The sequence below is a fragment of the Lissotriton vulgaris genome, chromosome 4_1 (genome assembly GCF_964263255.1).
Source record: "Lissotriton vulgaris chromosome 4_1, aLisVul1.2, whole genome shotgun sequence".
In the NCBI taxonomy this organism is placed as follows: Eukaryota; Metazoa; Chordata; class Amphibia; order Caudata; family Salamandridae; genus Lissotriton; species Lissotriton vulgaris.
Window position 1 is genome coordinate 1,716,147,378 of NC_141691.1, and position 21,089 is coordinate 1,716,168,466.

Below are 21,089 nucleotides of genomic sequence, written 5' to 3' on the forward strand. Positions count from 1 at the left end.
AGATAACACAATTGCCCCCTCGACACAAGTCTCGACTAAAATTAACGATGCCCCAACAGGGATCCAACCCCCACAGAACCAAAAGTTATATTAACAAATGCACAAGTCAGTATTAGTAACAGCACAAGTGCACCAACTGAAAACCCCAATAAACACAAGGGAATCAACGGGAAGCTCAGCAAAGAAGGGAAGTACAGAGGATACCCCGCCAAAATCAAAACTAAAGAATTTAAGTAGAAGTATAAAACTCTGAGACATAGTATCTGAGGGAACTACAAACGTAAAGGATATCACAAAGGAAACAAGGGAGGAAATGTTAGAGTACACAGAATCCTCCAAGCAGCTAGCCCAAGATGAGGAACCCTGGCTAAACTCTTTTTCCTTATCTAATGACCCTAATCTCTTAGAAATCCTGGAGATAAAAACCCAGAACAAAAAACCTCAAGGGAACGCCTTACTAGCAGCAACATGTTCTAAAGTTCAACAGAGCATTCTGGGAATGGTGGTTTCTACTCCACGAAGTGCCTCGGCTAATAAAGACCAACAACGGTTTGTACTAGAAGATAGCAGTGGCATCCCAATCAAATTAGATCATTCGAATCTCTCAGCACCTATAACAATTTTCTCTGTCAGTATGACTGATCATGAATCAGATGTTTTGCAGAAGTCCCAAGAACAAAAGCCAAGCACTCAATGGTGCCAGTCCTTGCTGGGCACCCTAGACCAAGCGATAAAGGTGTTGAATTATCAATCTGACAAAATGGAGGTCCAAATAGACCTCATAAACTTAATCGCAGGCCATATCTCAGGCATAAATGCAAAGATGGGCTTACTCACGTCACTTCTAACCAATAGGGGGAACCCGGAGCTTCAAACGTACAAAGACAAACAACAGTTTAACTGCGGCTGCAAGATATTGGCAAGTCTACCGGACATTTTAAAGGACATCTTAGGGGCTGTAAAACTGACCCGTAATAGCAAACAGAATAAAGAAGTGCAATACAATTTGGACATACCGGCAATTCCAAAATGCAACAACTTGATAACAAATTTAAGTAACAAGGTAAAAGATGATCTAGAGCAAGCGGCTCCTGAGGAGCAACCGGAAATAATAGACAATCTAATGGAAACAACACAGTCCTCTAACAAAACCTCGCCCCTTGTAAAACCAACAAAAAGGCAAAGAAAACGTGCAAGGGAGGCAAGGCTTAAATACAAAAAGCAACAAAGCATAGACTAAGGAAAAAATGTATCTATATTTAAAATGAGAACTCCCCGCGGAGGCAAAAGTAAATGAATACGTCCCCAGTGCGGGGCATTAATCAACGTAACTCAACAGAAGTACAGCTTAGATTCCATTGCAACGGAAGGGAGCCCTGTCTCTGGTGTAACCATCATTCCCACCTTTCAGAAAAATAAGACGATCCAAATTCTCCCTCTAGACCAAGGTCATCGAGCGAAAAACTAAACGGAACCTAAAAGTAGACAGGAATCGCGAAATGAAAAACCTGAAAAACCTGAAATAATCAAAGGTGCAGGACAAACAGGAGCATCTCAAATGACATAGACATTCGCCCCCGGGGACAACATGCGTCAAAAAAACGCAATGGGAGAGGATTTTCTGCATGGGTCCAAAGGATGTAAAATACAGAACGCATATAGATTACAGGAAGACTTAAAAAACAAAACGCACAAGAGAAAAATAACAACTGAACACTCAACCAAGCCAATCTCCCTGAAAGTTTCAATAATTCGTAGGGACCGAAGATGCACACTACCCACCAGGGAACCAGGGCTAGAACAAACAAGGATAAGGAAAAGAAGTACTCGGAAAATAACAGAGGAAAAAAACGAGGAGGTGAACGAAGTACGAGAGGATCAAGAAGCCCATGCCAGGTGTGATGTCTTTACAATTAACAATTCTGCAACCTTTAAAGGTGATATTTCACAATTGGCCGGAGGCCACCCTAACCATACAGAGGCGTTCGAATCAAAACTGACATGTGTACCAGAATATCCCACAAAAGCAAGGCAGGATATCCTGAATCGAGGGAATCTGTTAAAATTGTTTAAGGAAATCCCTGAATTAAAAGGGATAACAACCAGGATTTCAACAAAAAAGAGAAAATCCGGACACTGATGAATCCGTGACAACCTGGGCCACAAAAGACCTGGTGGACAAGATATATTCTGTGAGACCAGGATTTGGAGCCTGGGGAATTACTTTAAAGCAACATAAACGTCATAGGACGTTTACCCCCTACTTCATTGCCCAAGAAATGCAAAAAAGGAAGATAAAGACGGGAAAAGCCAGACCACATGCATTCGAGGGGCACGCGCCACCACACCAGCATTTCCAATCAGTGGAAATAGGGCTAATATATCAGTAAGCACACAACACATGGGACGTGGAATACTGGATCGGATGGATTGGTCATGGGTGCCAAAGGCGCTAAGCAAAAAACATACCTAACGAAGTTTCAAACACACCAATGGCAATAGAGAAGCAGGACCAAATCCGGAGGGAAAAAAGGCTGCATAGCATCATGTCTTGCTCTTGGAACGTTCATGGTTTTCAGGAAATGGCCCAGGACCATGAAACCCTAGCCTTCTTTCAGCAACAGGATATTATCATGCTCCAGGAAACATGGAAATTGACGCCCATTTCAATCCCAGGATTCAAAGAACACCATATTTTTGCAGAAAGGCTTTCACCTTTTGGGCATCCACGAGGCGGATTATCAACATACGTAGCCCAAAAATACGATTGGTTGTATTGTATTGTATTGTAAGGGGTGCTTGTAAAGCGCACTGACACCATGGGTTTCCTGGCGCTGGTTGGAAGTAAAGAGGACAGAAGGACTAGCCAGATTGGGGGAAAAGCCAGGTTTTTAAAGACTTACGGAAGAGGGTCAAAGAGTTAGAGGTTTTGAGAAATAAAGGAAAAGAGTTCCATAGCTTGGGGGCCAGGTGTGCAAATCTCCGGCCTCCAGATCTGCAGAGCTTGTAAGAGGGGACGGTCAAGAGATGAAGGTGAGCGGATCTCAGATCCCGGGATGGGCGGTAGGGAATGATGAGAGATTTTACAAAAGCGGGGCAGGCCCCAGCTAACGACTTAAAGATGATACAGCCGATCTTGAAGGCTACCCTTGAGGTGACAGGGAGCCAGTGGAGTTTGGCAAGGAGGGGCCTGGCGGATTGCCACTTCGGGATCCCTAGGGCCAGTCTCGCCGCTTGATTTTGAACCGCTTGCAGTCTGGCCATCGATGTTTTAGGCAGACCGTGGTAGATTGCGTTAGAAAAATCTAAGCGGGAGAGGACGAGGGCCATGATGACCCGCAGGAGGGCATCAGGTGTAAGGAGGTATGCCACTTTCCTGATCCTGCGCAGCTGGTAGATGCAGGACGAGACCACCGTCCCCACTTGCGGCCCAAGGGATAAGCCGGAGTCGATTGTGACCCCCAGACTCTTCACCGAGGTCACAGGAGTGGGGGAGGGACCAAGTTCCGCCGGCCAGAATTGTGGCCCCCAGAAGGTGGCGCTCCTGCCAGGAAGGAGGAGCTCCATCTTACCGGGGTTCAATTTTAGTTGGTTGTGGCCCATCCAGTGGAGGATGTGGGACATGACTGCCTGAAAGTTGGGAATAGCAGAGGGGGAGTTAAGAGAAAAGATGAGTTGTAGGTCGTCCGCGTAATTAAACACGGTAACGTCCCACTGCCTCAATGAAAAAAGAAGGGGGCGAAGATAGAGATTGAAAAGAAGAGGGGATAGAGAAGAACCCTGGGGGACCCCACAGGGCGAATGCTCCCTGGGAGCCCTGAAAGTGCCCAGACTAAGGGTCTGAGACCTGCCGGTCAAAAAGGATTTGACCCAGGCCAACGCCAGGCCTTGGATGCCAGCCTGCTCGACACGGTGGAGAAGGATGTTATGATCCACCGTGTCGAAGGCGGCTGACAGATCTAATAATACCAAGGCCTGGGGGGTACCCTTGTCGACACCGTCTCTCAAGGCATCCAGCACGGCCAAGATCACTGTCTCCGTAGAGTGGCCGGGTCTGAAGCCGGCTTGGTTAGCCTTGAGAAAGTTGGAACTCTCGATAAACTGTGAGAGACAGGTGGTAACGTGGGCTTCCAGGATTTTAGAAAAGAAAGGTAGGAGAGAGATAGGGCGGTAATTTGCCGGGATGGCGGGGTCAGCCCCTGGCTTCTTCAGAAGGGGCACCAACACAGCCTCCTTGAAGGCGCCAGGCACCGTACCGGAGGAGAGAGAGGAGTTTAACAGAGGGAGGATGCAGTCGGGTAGAGAGTGGCAGATGTCCCGGAGTATGGAGGGGGGGCAGCAGTCGCCTGGGGAACCAGACTTGATGCGAGTGGCGAGAGTGGCCAGAGAAGTAGAATCTAGAAGGGGAAGTTGTGTAAATGAGTGTTGTGGGGAGGGGAGACAGATCCAGCGCCAGGAGGAATGACTGGAATGGTGTCCCTAATCAATACAATTTTTCAATAAAAAAGGTGCTAATGGTATTACATGCTTCCTGTGTGGGGGCCTGAGTTGGGAGCGTCCTAGGGTCGGAGGTAAATTCATTAAGAACTTTAAAGATTTCTTTCGACTGGCAGGGGGCAGATAAGATTTTCCCTGAAGCGTAAGCTTTTTTTGCTGCGATGATGGCCAGTTTGTACCTATTGCGGGCGGCCACATAGGCATCTCTGCTTAGAGCGCAGTAGTCTCTCCTCCACTTACGCTCAAGCTGCCGAAGTTCCAGGTGAAGGGTCTTAAGATGGGGGGTAAACCATTTGTGGGAGTTACTGTGCCGGGATTGGGGAAACTTAGTTAGGGGAGCAAAATTGTCACTGGCTGACGTGAGCCAGTCTGCCACCGACCCATAAAGCCCATCGGTACTGATGTCATTAGATAGCAGGGGACAGGTTTGGGACAGATGAGCCAGCAGTTTGGGAGAATCGACAGCCTTCCACTTGCGAGCAGTACCGCCTTCCCGCGGGGGGACCCTGATCTGGCCAGCCGCCATAAATGTGGTGTCGATCAGGAAATGATCTGACCACACACAAGGTGTGGGCGAGAGGACTTGACCCCATGGGTCCAGATGTGATCGAGGATGTGGCCACCCTTGTGGGTTGCAGACCTGACTATTTGGATAAAATTCAGGCTCGAGAGACCCTCGAACAGCTCGGAAGCGTGCGGGCCAGCGTCCTCGTGCTGGAACCAGTAATTGAAATCACCAATGATGACTATACGAGGGTGGGAGGTAGCGATGTTGGTCAGCTGATCGATGAAAGATGAGGGGAAAGACGGCATAGAGTGGGGGGGGCGAGAAAGTACCATGAGAGTGACAGCACCTACCTCAGTCCCAAGGCTGAGAACCAGGGTGTCCACTTCCGGTAAAGTCATGACTGCGGAGGTGACAATCTTGAGATCCTTGCGTATCACCGCCGCCACCCCTCCCCCGGTGCGAACCCCTGATCGATTGGTATTCAACAAAAAGTAGTCTGGGGGCAGCGCAGCCAGGATGTCAGGAAGTGAATCATCAGTGAGCCAGGTCTCCGATAACAGTAGGACGTCAGGGCTTTCTGTCATAAGTAAGTGCAGAATGTCTGCTTGGTGCTTGACCATGGAGCGGGTATTTAAATATAAAATCCGAATCTGCGACTCGATAGAGGCCGGGGCAGTAAGTGCTGGCATCGGCATAAGATGAGGGAGTGAAGTGCCTGCAATGCCGAGTGATGTGATACGAGTCCAGGTATCGGGTGGGAGAGGGCTAGCAAAAGCGTGTAGGCACCTAAGAGCGGGAGAAGAGTAGAATGTAGGGGTGGTAGCATCCCTAGCCCCTGGGCCGCGGACGGGCGGAGACGGGCTGGACTTAGGCGCGACTTCGGCACGCTGACGGCGTGCCCGCTGCGCCCATCCGCTGCGCTCCCTGTAAAGGGGCCCCATTTTATAGGGCTGGGTCGGTGCTGGTCCGAGCGCTGCACCGCTCACCCACACACCCTCCCTACCCAAGATGGCGGCCACCAGCGCGTCCCAACAGGAATTAATCTCCTGTGAGGGCGCCCGTGGTCATGAGGCGGCAAGCAACAGGAGCGCGAGAGGGACTGCTCAGCGCGCAGTCAAGGTGAGCCCTGTATAACAAAAAGGGGTTAACATGCACAAAATGAATAAAATGTTTTTAAAATATCTTAAGAGAAGCGCGGCAGGCGCGTATCACAGCGCGAGTCGGGCGAGTGGCTGAAATCCCACTGCCTCGATGCATCCAATCAATTGCATGTCCCAGAACAATAGTTTTTATAGGGCTGGGTTGGTGCTGGTCCGAGCGCTGCACCGCTCACCCACACACCCTCCCTACCCAAGATGGCGGCCACCAGCGCCAACAGTTAACAGAAGAACAGGACGTGGGGGTTAATTAGGCTCAAGTGGTTAAAATTAGTGATAAGTCTCCATTAAAGAATCATAAGTGGCAACTTCGACTGATTAATGTTTATATTCACCCGAAGAGGAAGTCCCAGAAAGAAAAATATTCAACTTTAATGTCCCTGATAAAAGCAATGCAAAGATCCTATGCGCAATGCCCAATGTTAATCTCAGGAGACTTTAATTGCAACCTCATTACAAATATATCAGTTTGAAGGGAAGATGCAAGTGATCTATGGCGGACGAAAAATTACAAACATTCTAGAAGACTTGGAATTGACAATTTTGAATGGCAAAACAAAGGGCGACATGCCAGCAGCTGTCACGTACTCGAGTGGCAAGGCTCGCTCAACAATAGATTTTACAATCACTAGTAATAACTTACTCCCCAGTATCGATAAATTTTCAATCGACCAATGCACAGAAAGTGATCACTTTCTTCAAATAACAAGATTGAACATCTCTCTTATTTCAGCCCTAAGATCGTACTCTCTTATAAAACACCCAGATAAGTTCAACTTTAAAAAATTAAAATGGCGAGGAGAAGGCTTGAAAAGTGTCCAGAAGACGGCAAGGGAATATGTGACTAAATTAGGGCCTCAACTAGAGGAAGAACGCATAAACAACTGGGAACACTTGGCCCAGGTCCTTATCCAAAAATGTCCAGCACTGCCAGGTAGTCAAAAAAGATCAAACACCATGAAGGAGCCTTGGTTCAACACGGACCTACGAGACCAAAAGAGAAGGGTCGCAAGACAGGTTAGACTACAGGCGTTGGCAAAAAGGATGGGAAGAAGTCCAATTAATAGTAAACTATCGGAAGTAAGGAATGCATGTAGGAAGATGTTGAGGGTCGCCAAAACCGCACATAAGGAAACCATCTGGAACAAATTATTGTGCGCAGGTAAATTGCCAAACAGTAGGGATTTCTGGGGCATCATAAATGATCTTAATAAAGATGCAAGTCTCCATCAAGAGGCAGGAATTGGAGAGGAAACGTAGGTCCAACACGTGCGAAACCTGTATTGTAATACAGACTTAAGCATCATTGAAGGTTCCTGTGGGATGGCATCAGAAGTGGGAAAAAGAAAAAGAAAGCTGAGTGTGGATATCAGAGAAAATTAAGAATGCAAACAAGAGATTGGGGGCAATGAACAAAATCTGCTAATCACCAGTAAACAATTGCGGGGCATAATATTAAAATTAAAGACAGAAGGAGCTGCAGGTCCAAATGGGCTGCCCAACGCGCTCTTTAAGAACGACCCAGTCTTCGGGTCAGAGATCCTAACGCCCCTTTTCAACCACATCTATGCACATACTGACGTCCCAGGCTTTTGGAAAGGAAACATAATACACCTGATATTTAAACAGGGAGACCATCGCAAGCCAGCAAATTATAGGTTGATATATTTAATTGATGTAGAGGCCAAACTGTACGCTTCCTGCCTTTTAGTACAGCTACAAGACTGGATGGACGACACAAACATAATTCCCAAGTTCCAAACAAACTTTAGGCAAGGGATGGGAACAATAACAAACATGGGTATTTTTGCGCTCTTAACGGAAAAAGCAGTAAAAAAGGGAACACCGTTGTACGCATGTTTCGTTGATATAAAATCAGCTTTTGACCGAGTGAGCAGAGAGCACCTCTGGGCAAAGCTAAATAAATGGGGACTGCCGAGCCAACTATTAAATGCAATAATCGCCCTTCACAGTGACTCCTGGGCGAGAGTAAAATTAGGCGATGGACGTACTACAACTTCGAGCATCGCGACGCATCAAGGCTTAAAACAAGGATGCGTGTTAGCACCAAGGCCTATTTAACCTGTTCCTTTCAGACATCAGCAAAGTAATGGAAACTGCAGAATGCCACCCGCCGACCATGGCCAACAACTCCATCACTATATTACAATACTCGGACGATATAGTAGTGCTAAGTCAAACACCAATAGGCCTATAACGATCTTGCACAAATCTTTTAATGAACTTGGACGCTTAGACTTATTCACCTCTCCCTCTTGTATCACAATGCAGGATGTGAGTATCATAAAAAAACAGTTTATGTCTAGGGCATGCATGTTGCGAGAAGAAGTAGAATTATCAAAACCATCTGTTCGAATGCACTACTTGTCACTCCAGTCACTTGCAATTGAGCCTTATTTATGTTTTGTCACAAATCCTTTCCACAGATTTTTGTTAACTAGATTTAGATTTAACATTATTCATTTTTATTTGGGCAATTTTAATACCTGGACGAAACCTGAGTTAGCACCCCCTTGCACTTGTGACAATTTTTCAGTTCAAGACAGTTTACATTTTGTTATGTTTTGTGATTTCTTCTCTGCGCAAAGGAAAAAATACCTGCTACCAGTCCTAAGAGAAGCGGGCTTCTCCTAGGTGAGACCAGCCATGCTATATTTAAAATCACTGGGCAATATCTGTATTACTTTCGCCATGGCCAATTTCCTTGTGGCAGCAACCAGAGCCAGAAGGAGCATGAATTTGGAGAACTGATGTACATAACGTGTTTTTTAAATATTTTAATGCATCCATTTTGCCAAATTAACTTGTTTACAAATGAAACTGTTTAATTCTTTTTTAACTGTAAATAATTCTGTTTTTATGTACTTTGTATGATTTTATCAAATCGAATAAAGTTAATTTGACTGACTGACTGCCTATAACGAGCAATAAATAATCTATCATCCTATTTGAATCGGTAAAAATTGGAATTAAATAAAGCAAAAACAATAGTTGTTCGCTTAGCGGATCCAAAGAAAATCAAGTTCACATGAACGGCGAATGGGGCCACGGTGGAGGAGCAAGGGTCCTATAAATACCTCGGTATAACAATTGGACAAGGCTTAACACACAAGGAGCATAAATCGGCAATAAAAGCCAAAGCGCAATCGCTAATTTTTGCATATCGATTGTTAAAAACAGAACTGGATTGCCCGAATCACAATCACCTCTTAAAGGTGATGGCTTCTCAAATTTTGCCCACCCTGTCGTACGTCTAGTCACTTGGTGTGGCAAGGATTCTGACCTACTAAATGATCTTTAGACCAAGATTTACAAGGCAGTTTTCAACCTGCCAAAATCCGCCTCCCCATCACAGGTGTGGCTCGAATTTGGCCTCTAACATCAGAAATTCCGGAGCATGAGCGGCTTTGTGAAGTTATTCCAGAAATTTCGATGGGCAGACCCGGACTCAATGGACAGTCTATGCTCGGACGAAATCATGTATCAGGCGGATCAAGTACCATTGAGTGCCTGGGGAAGGTATTTGAAAACCTGTTTGGCAGTCCATGATTCAGAAACAGTCTGGGAAACCAGGGTAGATAAAGCAAGAATTAGTAGAGCAGTAAATGACGCAGCAAAAAGGAAATCCTTTTTGGAGGATAAAAGTACAATTTCTAAACGCCAGCATGGGTGGATCATCATCACCTCCTATAAATTATTAAAACCGCAAGCATACTTAGTATCACATTTTAGCGGGCATTTAAAAAAAAGCTACACAGACTATCGGATGGGGTAGCACGTCTCAAAAGATCTTATGCCTTCCTGGAAACACAAACAACTAACAGCGCAATGTCATCTATGTGGATATAAAAAGGAATCCTTACCCCACCTATTATGTGTATTCCCAGCAATCAAGGCCCTGAGGACAAGGTACTTAAAAACCATTTTTAATGAACAGGACATTCGTACATGCAGACAGGCGGTAATAAGCTGGTTGGGAGGCGCCTCCATAATTCTGACATGCCGGGGAGTAAAATTCCTGGCATAGGTAAGAAAACGCTTATGGCAAGCCAAGCAGGAGAAAAACAGAGAAGAAAGTTCCTCCAGACCCGGACCTTATGGACCAACTGCTCAATACATGGACTGAATGCAAAACAAACCAAGAGCTTACTTGACGGCAGGATTATAGAAGCTGGACTAGATTTAACATTTTAACTATTGCTTGTAAATCACTTTATATGTTAGCCAATTACATGGATCACAAGTTATAAATGGTAATTTTTTAATGTTGCTTGGTATTATTCGTGACTATTATGTAAATTTTATTTCCTTGGGATGACTATAAAGATTTTAATTAATCATACAATAAACTTTTTTGACTTTTGACACCCCCCAACGTTAAGGCTAGGAGGAAAAGATGAGGTCCAAAATAAAAAAAGAGAATAGATTACTAGTAAAGGCAACTGTTGGAACAGGCCTGATATGGCCTGAAGCTCTGCCTTTAGTACTGCCTGCAATAGGGGAAAAGACTTCTAAAGCAACTATAGAGACATGGTCATGGTGAGAAATATAAAAGCTGCTTCTCTTAGTTCTAGGTGGACTGGGCCAAAGATGGTGAACCAATGCCATGAATGGATCAAGAGGACAAGATGCGGGCAGCACCCCAATGCCTGAGAGGACGGGACCAGAAATTGATGAACATCTGTCACCAAAAGACCTGCGCAACACAACAGTCTAGGAGAAGACAGACCATACCATTTCTATGATCTATGAGGGCCCATCATAAAGTGTCAGAGGGACGTGACATCAACTGATGCTGTTGAGTGAAGTACACAACGCAGTCTCGAAGAAAGGTGATGGTCGGGGTCGTGGCCGAGCCGCGGCGAAGATGGCGGCGTAGTCTCGGAGCTTCGCTGAACTCCCAGGAAACCACTGCCATCCCAGAGCCCACACGTCATCATCGGATGCAGCTTGCCAGCGGCTGTTTTATCTTTAGCACCCTGATCATGGTGGTATTTTAATTTTGATACTGAGAGGCCCGGAACCGCTGAACCCGTGATGTGTATGCCGTGGCCTATGAAGCACCGCTGACCCATGGCCTCAATTGCGTCCTCCCGGCCAGCCGGAGTGACTGGCGACGCCCACTGGACACAACGTGTGCACGTATGGGTGTGAACAAATGGCAATGAGGCATTCGCAAGAGTCTTGTTACTCCCTTGATGTGGCTGTCTCCTCATAGTGTTCCTAAACTACACGGGCACACGGATAGCAGAGGGTAAGCCCGCATGTATATTTTTATGGCCTGGGACGCGGCATGACCTCATCGGGCCTCGTCTGGTTCTGGTGGGCCGGCTGCCTGGTGCTCCCTCTCTCCAGCTGTCCTCGCCCCTTTGGTTACAACCTGACGCACTACAGATAGTGGGGCATAATTTGGGGACGCATGGCAGGCCCGTGGTAGTGTTTGGTCAAATTGAGCTCCTCGAGGTGCCTGATTGAGGAACGGCCTCTCTGAATGCGAAATCCCAACTGAGGTTGGATCGCATCTCAGGGCGCTAACAGCCTGGCAGACCTTGGTCATGCAGGCCAGAAGACATCACAGGGGCGCCACACTTGAGAACTGGAGAGGGTGCGTCTGGAGCCTGATTCAGTCCTCACGGACAACGCCTAGATTTGGGAAAGTACACAACGATAAGTTCAGGGTGTATTGGGACTGTTGGAACTCTACTCCATGTGGCCTCATCCCAAGGCCATGGGCAAGGGGGATCAGAGCAACAGAAATTAACCTTTGAAAAGTCAGGAGTACACACAGACTCGACAAGCACCACAATGGTAAAGGGAGGCGATCAGGCGGCTTCCCCATCACAGACCAACGTGCAGGGCAATGAAGCACTTATGGCAGAACTTAAGGCGGTCTTCCATGCATTAGACTCTCGCTTCGACTCACTGGATAAATGCCTTGACAGAATGGCGGCCCGTCTGAACCAGCACGATAAAAGGCTTGGCACTGCGGGGGCAGAATTTCTGACTTGGAGGATGGCTAAGCCCAAGCAACAAAACAGTTAGAGAGGATGGAAGGTCTGTTAAAGAATGTCGCCATTAAGAATGAAGACCTTGAAGCCAGGGAAAGACGCAACAATGTTCGCATCATGGGCATGCCAGAATCCACGAATACGGATCAATTAGATGAGTTCATTGAGGGCCTCCTAGTGGACGTGTTTGGGCGTGAGTCCTTCATTATCACTTTTGCTGCTGAAAGGGCGCATAGAACCCTTGGTCCGCGGCCTAACCCTAGCTACCCGCCTCGCCCAATCCTGGCAAGGCTGCTGAACTTTAAAGACAGGGACACTGCATTGCGATGGCACGTGAGCGTGGGTCGTTGGAACGGCAGGGCTTTTCCATCTCTTTGTACCCGGACTTCACAGCAATGGTGCAGGTGGCCGGGCAAAAACTTGCGACGATCAAAACCACATTACGTAAGACCGGTCTCAAATATGGCATGCTGTACCCAGAGCGACTGAAGGTGGAGGTTGATTGAAGGACCAGGATTTTTCCCCAGCTGAGACCCAAGAAGTTCTCAGAATTTGATCCAACACTGCTCCACCAAGAAAATCGCCCACGCCAGAGCGATCACCCCCGATGCCGAACTCTGGCTCCAGCTTGGAACTGTTTTCAGCGAGGTAGATGACCTTATCATGAGATAACGTTGATAAGTATTAACGCTATTTGTTCCATGTCTTTATTTACCTTTTTTTCCTCCTAGATTTTTCCTCTTCATAATAGTTCAAACTGTGGACTCCGGGCTCTGGCCGTATTGTACTCTATTTTCTAACATGTTTTTAGATTTCCGGGGGCAAGGCGTTGTCACTACCCTAGAACGTTTTGCCCATTTCCTGCTAATGACTACATTTGGTAGCAGCGATTGTTGCTTGACAGTATTCTGGGGCTGTGGGATTTCCCCTAGTTTTCGATTGTGGGGATGGGTGGGTGGGTGGACAGTGTGGTTTTCTTTGGTTGCACAGTGTCATTCGTTCCTGTTCCTCTTGATTTGTTATGATGTTCCGTATGCTCAAGTTGACGCACTCATGTCCTTTGCAGCTATGATTACTTGCGAAGATGGCAGGTAGGCTCTCCACTATCTCTGATATTAATTTTGTTACATGGAATGTGCAGGGTCTCAATAATGCCAGAAAAGGGAAGCATGTGTTAAACTATTTGCTGCGTCACAAGGCAGATGTGTTTTTTTAGAGGAGACGCACCTGTCCCCCTCCTCCCCTACAACGTTTGCTTCTAGCTGGGGTATGCATCGTTACTCAAATTACAGCACATACTCCAAAGGAACAGCCATACTCATTTGTAAACGTTTTCCCTTCCAACTGCACAAAGTAAATACTGACAGGGCAGGCCGTTTCACATTGGTTACTGGGAGGCTTGTGGGATACAATATCGCTTTCATGCGTATCTGAACACCAAATGTGGATGATCCAGATTTTTTTCACTCTCTGCATACCCTATTGCTCCCCTTAGGCGTTGATTATGTTTGCTTGGGGGGAGATTTTAACCTACTTTTTAAACCTCCATTAGACAGTACTGCAGACTCCCCTGCCGCGAAACCCTGAGCCACTACAGTACTTGGGGATATTTGTGACTCCATTGGCTTAGTAGATATATGGTGCATGAGCTACCCCAAGGACTCCGCATACACCCACAACAGTTGGACACGCCTGGACTTTTGGCTTATCTCCCATACCATGGTTCCCTGGTTTTGCACCATGACTGATTTGCCTAGAATGTATTCAGACCACTCACTAGTCTGCATACATATCCAGATCCCCAGGCCAGAGGGTGTGGAGCTGCAATGGAGGTTCCCGGGACAGGCTTTAAATGATGCGGTATTCTCTACGGAAATTCGAAAGTCAATAGTGACTTATTTTGATCTCAATGTTGGCTCTGTCAGTACATGGGTGACGGTGTGGGAGGCATTCAAATCATACATAAGGGGGGAATACATTGCGAAGCATGCCGGGGTACTGAATTTATTAAGGGGCACACTTACTCGAATAGAGGACCGTTGAAAAACCTTGGGCGCAGACCTACTTAAACGCTCAGATCCAACTAGGCAGGCCAGCATCTTGCTGTTGCTGGCAGAATTCAGGGAAGCGGCAGAGAGTGAAACAAACTTTTTTGGGAAATACGCCACTGCCAGATGGTATGGTGAGGGGGATAGGCCGTGACGCACGCTAGCACAGTTGCGACCTTGTTTGGGGAAGGCTTACATTGCATCTATTCGCTCTGATGATGGACAGATTCACACATACACGGTCGCGATCAGATGAGTTTTACAGTATTACACTACTTTATACAATACACATGTGAGTCAGGACAATGGCGATTGTAGGGCCTGCTTAGATGAGATTGCTATGGTATGGTTTGAGGACTACATGCAGAGATTTTTGGCAGAGACATTCTCTAAGTAGGAAATTATTAGCTTTATATATGCCTTGAATGGTACTACAGCACCAGGACTGGATAGCTCCACTGGCATTTTCTACAAGCATTATAAAGACATTCTCACACCTTAACTTCTTGAGGTCTATGATGAAGCCTTCGCTAATAAATCGCTGCCTCCCACACTTCGCGAGGCCATAATCGTGTTATTGCACAAGCCTGGCAAAGATCCCTTGAGCTGCGGCTCTTACAGGCCACCATCACTTTTGAATTTGGACTCCAAAATCGTAGCCAAAATGATTGCGTTGAGGCTTGCATTAGTCTTAGATTGCATTATATCCCCAGAGCAATTTGGTTTCATTCCCCGCAGATCAACTGCGCTGAATCTGTGTACATTGTTCATGGTACTAGACAGAATTACACCAGAGATCCCACCAGCGGCGGTTTTGTTGGACTCCGAAAAAATGTTTATTTCCTTGGTAAGGCCTTTTTATATGGACTGTAATGAGGAAATTAGGCATTTCCAAGGGCTTTATAGACCTCACAGTGTTACTTTACACCTTCCCCACTACAAGACACCGCTTGAACGGCACTCTGTCTGTCCCATTAAACCTTACATGTGGCACCAGGCAAGGTTGCCCGTTATCCACTTTACTTTTTATACTGGCATTAGACCCCTTGGTTCACCACTTTCAGGAGAAACATATCCATAGAGGTGTACAGGTCAATACAGGTCTGCTCCTCATCTCGCTCTACGCGGACGACATTGTGTTGTATGTATGCTGTCTGCAGGTCAATCTAGACCCACTGATCATGGAGATTCTTCACTTTGGTGGCTACTCAGGATTGGGCATTAACTAGAGTAAATACGAACTGTTCCCTGTGACCAATGGCACCATGGAGTGGGAATGAGAATTCCCGCTGAAGTGGTGTCACGATTCAGTCAGGTATCTAGTTATACAGATACATAGAGAGGTGGAACAGATGGTGCAACTGAATTACAGTACAGCCATACACAACATTGAAGCGCAGATAGAACGTTGGCTACAGCTCCGGTTGTCTATGTCCGGCAGAATTGCGGTTATGAAGATGATAGTTCTTCCGAGGTTTTTACATGTTTCATAACACTCCTATTTCGCTCCCAGACTGTTTCTTTAGGACCCTTCAGTCACACCCGACTCGCATGGGGGGGCAAAAGATCAAGGATACGATAGGACACCATGACTTCAGAATGTATTATCTAGTTTTGCCCACTCATGGTACCACCCAGATCCGCACATTCCCCATGGGAAGCCAGAGGTGGACTTGGCACTACCGACTCCTCTCCATGCCATTTTGCCCCAGGTCTTCCCTCGGGACCCCAAGGAATTTCAGACTGTATCCACCACAAGCTGGGCATGGTGGAACCCCTTGATGATCTCAGGGCACGGATCCCTGTACTCCTCTGACATCCTTGTAGCGCACAGCCTATGGCTCCCCATCACAAATGAGAAACTGGTCTTGCGAACACTTAAATCCCATTCTATGACAACGTTTGGCAACCTGTTCCCGATGGGCATATAGTTGACAACACTGAAAGAGATACTGTGACTCCACTGACCTTTTATGGACCAGTTTATTTTTTACTAGAGTGTTAAGGGCTCTGCGTGCGAAAATATCAGAATACCTGCTTGAGCCGCCTTCATTTGGACCCTTATCCCTTGTTATAACAAACCCTGAGGGGTACCAATTGATATCAAAATTATACAAAGCCAACATGACTCTGATCCTGTGCCACAACACTAAGATTCGAGCCGCCTGGGAGCTGGACCTAGGTCATCCCATCCTGGCCAACCAAGGGGCCTTTTGCTGTGCACAGACTAGGAGTGTCTCCCTCAACAGCAGGCATAAGTTGATACACTTTAAATATCTATGGAGGGCGTATATGACCCCAGTCAAACTTTACACTATTGACCCTTCAAGGCCTCACAACTGCAGGAAATGCAACAGCCCTTATACTGATTACCCCAATCTGACATGGACATGCCCCAAGATTGCTGAGTTTTGGGTAGCTGTTTTCGAAACATTATAACAAATAACTTCGCTGGAAACAGTCCTCTCCCTGTATTTGTGCTGTTAGGATATGTTTATAATATACCCAAGAAATTAAGCAAGTTTGTTGCTCTCGCGTTGCTTTTAGCTAAACGAGAGATAGTGCTTAGAAGGGGCAGTAAGCAATCTCCTACAACTGGTGCATGGATCACCAGTCTCACATTTTGCAATACTTACTGCAAATAATATGCTACACTACTTCCACCCAAGTCCCGACCAAAAGATATCTGGGGCCTGCTCAAGACATAGCTACAGAGTTTGAACCCTGATGCCCCAAGCCATACCCCTGATTGTATAGTTCCGACTGGTGTGGGCTAAGAGACGAATATGGGCAATTTTACCAGGTTTTAACACATCAGATAAATTGGGGTTGGGAGATTGGCTAACTCTGGGATGTAATATTACAAACAAAACTCACATGTTGTGAAATGTTGTGTTTTTCGTGTTATTACTGTGTACCACTTTACGCAAAGGCACTATATGAGTGGAACTGTTAGCGTATTCAGACGGAACGATTTTTAAGATGACATCGATTGTGAAACTGCCCCTGAACAAGATGACTGCGGATCAGGAGGAGAAGCAGATGACCACTCAATGTGTGCCTTTAAATTAATGACACTTGCAGAAAGTGCCCAGGAACTGAGTGACTAAAGTGACACTGTAAAAACAACAGTTAATAGACAGAATGCAGAACAATGTCAATGTAGCCATATGCATTCCATAGAGCAAATAATATTTGTTGGACAATTTTTATGAGTATGCTGCCGGTATAACGCCAGCCTGCTAATATAAAAATAAATAACGATCTCATCAGGATGTATCAATGTGACAATATATGTATTTTATGCAAACACTGTGCCATCCAAAGATATGTAAATATGTTTCATATATAGATATGTATATTATCTACTGGCGGTCACCAGTAGATAGTTATAGTTAGGACCTATTTTCCATAGGAAATCCGCATTTGGAATAACTTTGGTGCCAGTTGACTAATCTTCGCAAAATTTCCAAAACTAATGACCAGCTCCTGTCCGCTCCTATCCTGAAAGTCTCTGGGTGATTCATCAAGTGGCGGCCGAGAAAAAAGGGGGTACCAAAACATGTTTTTCCCATGCAATTTTCCATAGGAACAGTTCATCTCGGCTACAGCCCGGACTGCTGAACGGAATTACACCAAATTTGGCAAAGAGGTAGTCCTTCGTTCAGACTCGTGCCTTTTGCTAAAATGGTGTAATTTCGTTCAGTAGTTCCTGAGAAAATCAAAATTGAAAGTACATATATATCTAGAGCCGCGGAACCTCCCGTGCACGAGCTTTATACTAATTGGCTGTCAACACTTGAAACCAGGAAGTGTTGGTAACCATCTTGTGCCTCGGAAGCAGAAAACAAATGTGCAAAACACGCAAAGGGGGCAGGGTAGACACACCCTGACCCCCTAGGCCTGCTCAGGGGGTCCCACAAGGACCCTCAAGGCCACAAAAATGTTTTATTTTTATTATTTTTTTGGTCCCCAGGGGCTAATTAACAATGAAGCTTGGGAGCCGCGCTTCATTGTTAATTAGCCCCTGGGGGCCAAATCCCGGGACAATATGTATTATGTGATGGGGGCCCAGAAGGGCCCTTCAGCCCCGGGGACCGCCACCCCGGGCTTTATAAAATTATGTGGGGGGCTCTCAGCCCCCCAGCCCCAGAAACCACCACCCCCTGGGCTACAAAATTAAGTGTGGGGGGCTCAAAGGCCCCCCCAAGCCCCGGGGAAAACCATCCCCCTGGGCTTTATTTATATATATATATATTTTTTTTAAACCTGTGTGGGTGGGCTCAAGCCCCCCCACATGCCCCGGGGACTACCACCCCAGAGCTTTGTAAATTGTGTGGGGGCCACGCAGCCCCCCTCCTGGAGCCTGTTGTGGCCCTGGGGTCCGCCACCCCCCAGGGCCGGCTCCTGTTGGTGTCCCTGGGTGCCCACCCCCGGGACCTACTGTTTGCAATGACAGGGCGGGAGCCTTGTGGCTCCCACCCTGTCATTGCAAACTGCTTTGCTTCATTGCAGCAAAGCTGATTGCTTTTCCACATGGGGAGCAGCATGTTAGCTGCACCCCATGTGGAAAAGCAATGCCGGCTCCCGCAGGAGGTGGGAGCCGGCTGGAACTGTTGGGGGATTGGGGACCCCCCATGGCCCCCAAAGGAGAGGGCCAGCCCCGGGGGATGGGGTCCCCGGGGCTACAAGTGGCCGGGGAGGGAGGCCACGAGGCCCCCACAAAAAAAAGGCTAGTCCCGGGGGATGGGGTCCCCGGGGCCATAAGTGACCACAGGAGGGGGGGGGCAACGCAGTCCCCCACCAAAAAATTTATAATTAAAAAGAGGGCCATGCCCCGGGGGATGGGATCCCCGGGGCAGATTATGTTATGTCCTCGGGAGGGGGCCACGTGGCCCTCCTTCCCGATTTGTAACTTTTTTAAGTAAAATTGGGGGCAGGCCCTGGAGATGTCGCGTTTCCAGATGGGAACGAATTCCAGTATGCGCCAGGGGCCTGCGTTGTAGAGCAGTTTTCTGAGGCCACTCCCCTTTTTACACCTCTCTGCAATGCAGCTCCCTGGCGCTTACTGGAGGTACCTGGTGGGCTAGTTGGCCTCAAGGGAATCTCAGGATTCAAGGGGACTTAATCCAACAACTTAAAACGCGCCACAGGCCGCGTTTGCACAGTGGTGAAGGTAGGGGTGGGGCCTGAGGTGAAAACACGCCCTGTGGCGCGTTTCAAGTTGGGGAATGAATTTCTCTTCAATCCTGAGGTCCCCTGGGGGCCAACTAGCCCACCAGGTACCTCCAGTAAGCGCCACAGAGCTGCGTTGAAGAGTGTTGTAAAAAGGGGCATGGCCTCTGAACACCTCTCTGCAATGCAGCTCTGTGGCACTTAATGGAGGCACCTAGTGGGCTAGTTGGACCCTAGGGACCCTCAGGATTCAAGGGGACTTAATCTCCCAACTTAAAACGGACACAGGGCGCATTTACATTGGGGTTAAGGGAGGGGACGGGGTCTGAGGTGACGTGTGCAAACACGCCCTGTGGCGTGTTTTAAGTTGGGGAAATAATTCCCCTTCAATCCTGAGAACCCCTGGGGGCCAACTGGCCCACCAGGTGCTTACAATAAGCGCCATTGTGCTGCATTGCAGAGAGGTGGTCCAGGCTGTACCCCTTTTTATACCTCTCTGCAACAGCGCTTACTGAAGGTACCGAGTGGGCTACTTTGACCCTAGGAATCTTCAGGATTCAAGGGGACTTAATCTCCCAAATTAAAACGGCCACAGAGTGTGTTTACAAAGTGGTGAAGGGAGGGATAGGGCCCGAGGTGACGTGTGGAAACACACCCTGTGGCGCATTTTAAGTTGGGTAAATAATTCCCCTTCAATCCTGAGTCCCCTGGAGGCCAACTAGCCCACCAGGTGCTTCCAGTAAGCGCCACTGTGCTATGTTCCAGAGAGGGAGCCCAGGCCGTGCCCATTTTTACACCTCTCTGCAACACAGCTCTGTGGCGCTTACTGGAGGTACCTAGTAGGCTACTTGGACCCTAGGGACACTGAGGATTCAAGGGGACTTAATCTTCCAAATTAAAACAGACGCAGGGCGTGTTTAAACAGTGGTGAAGGGAGGGGATGGTGTAGGAAAGTGGCTATATATATAGTGGACCAAAGTAAATCAGCCGAACTACGAATTCTGATTTACTCACCTGTTATCAGAAGAGACCTCAGTGCTGCATCTTTGAGCCCAGTACTGAGCCTTAAAAGTAATTCTAACCGCACTTACCAGTAACTTGAATTTCCTTCCATAGGATATCATTGCCTGCTTTTTGCTGAAAAAGTTTCTAAAACTGTTGATTTCTGAAACGTACAAATATTCCTCTAAAATCAGCCGAACTACGAATTCCAATTTACTCACCTGTTATCAGGAGAGACCTCAGTGCAGCATCTTTGAGCCCAGTACTGATCCTGAAAAGTAATTATAACAATACTTACTAGTAACTTGGATTTCCTTCCATAGGCTAACATTGACTGGTTTCACTTGGAAATTTAAAATATTCACCTAAAATCATCCGAACAACGAATTCCGATTTACTCACCTGTTATCAGGAGAGAACCCAGTGCTGCATCTTTCAGCTCGAAAACAACACTGGGTGTGGGCTTCCCACAGTAAGGCCAAGCCACTCGATAACTAAACAACTGAACAAGTGCCAATACTGTTATTTCTAGTTTACAAACCTTGAATTCTACACAAAAAGAATTAAACTTAATGTGGGTTATAGACTTAAGTATAGGTCCGAATGAATCACTTTATTTTTCATATATTTTTTGTAATTTTGTGTTGGTTAAGATTCACCAAATTTCACAATT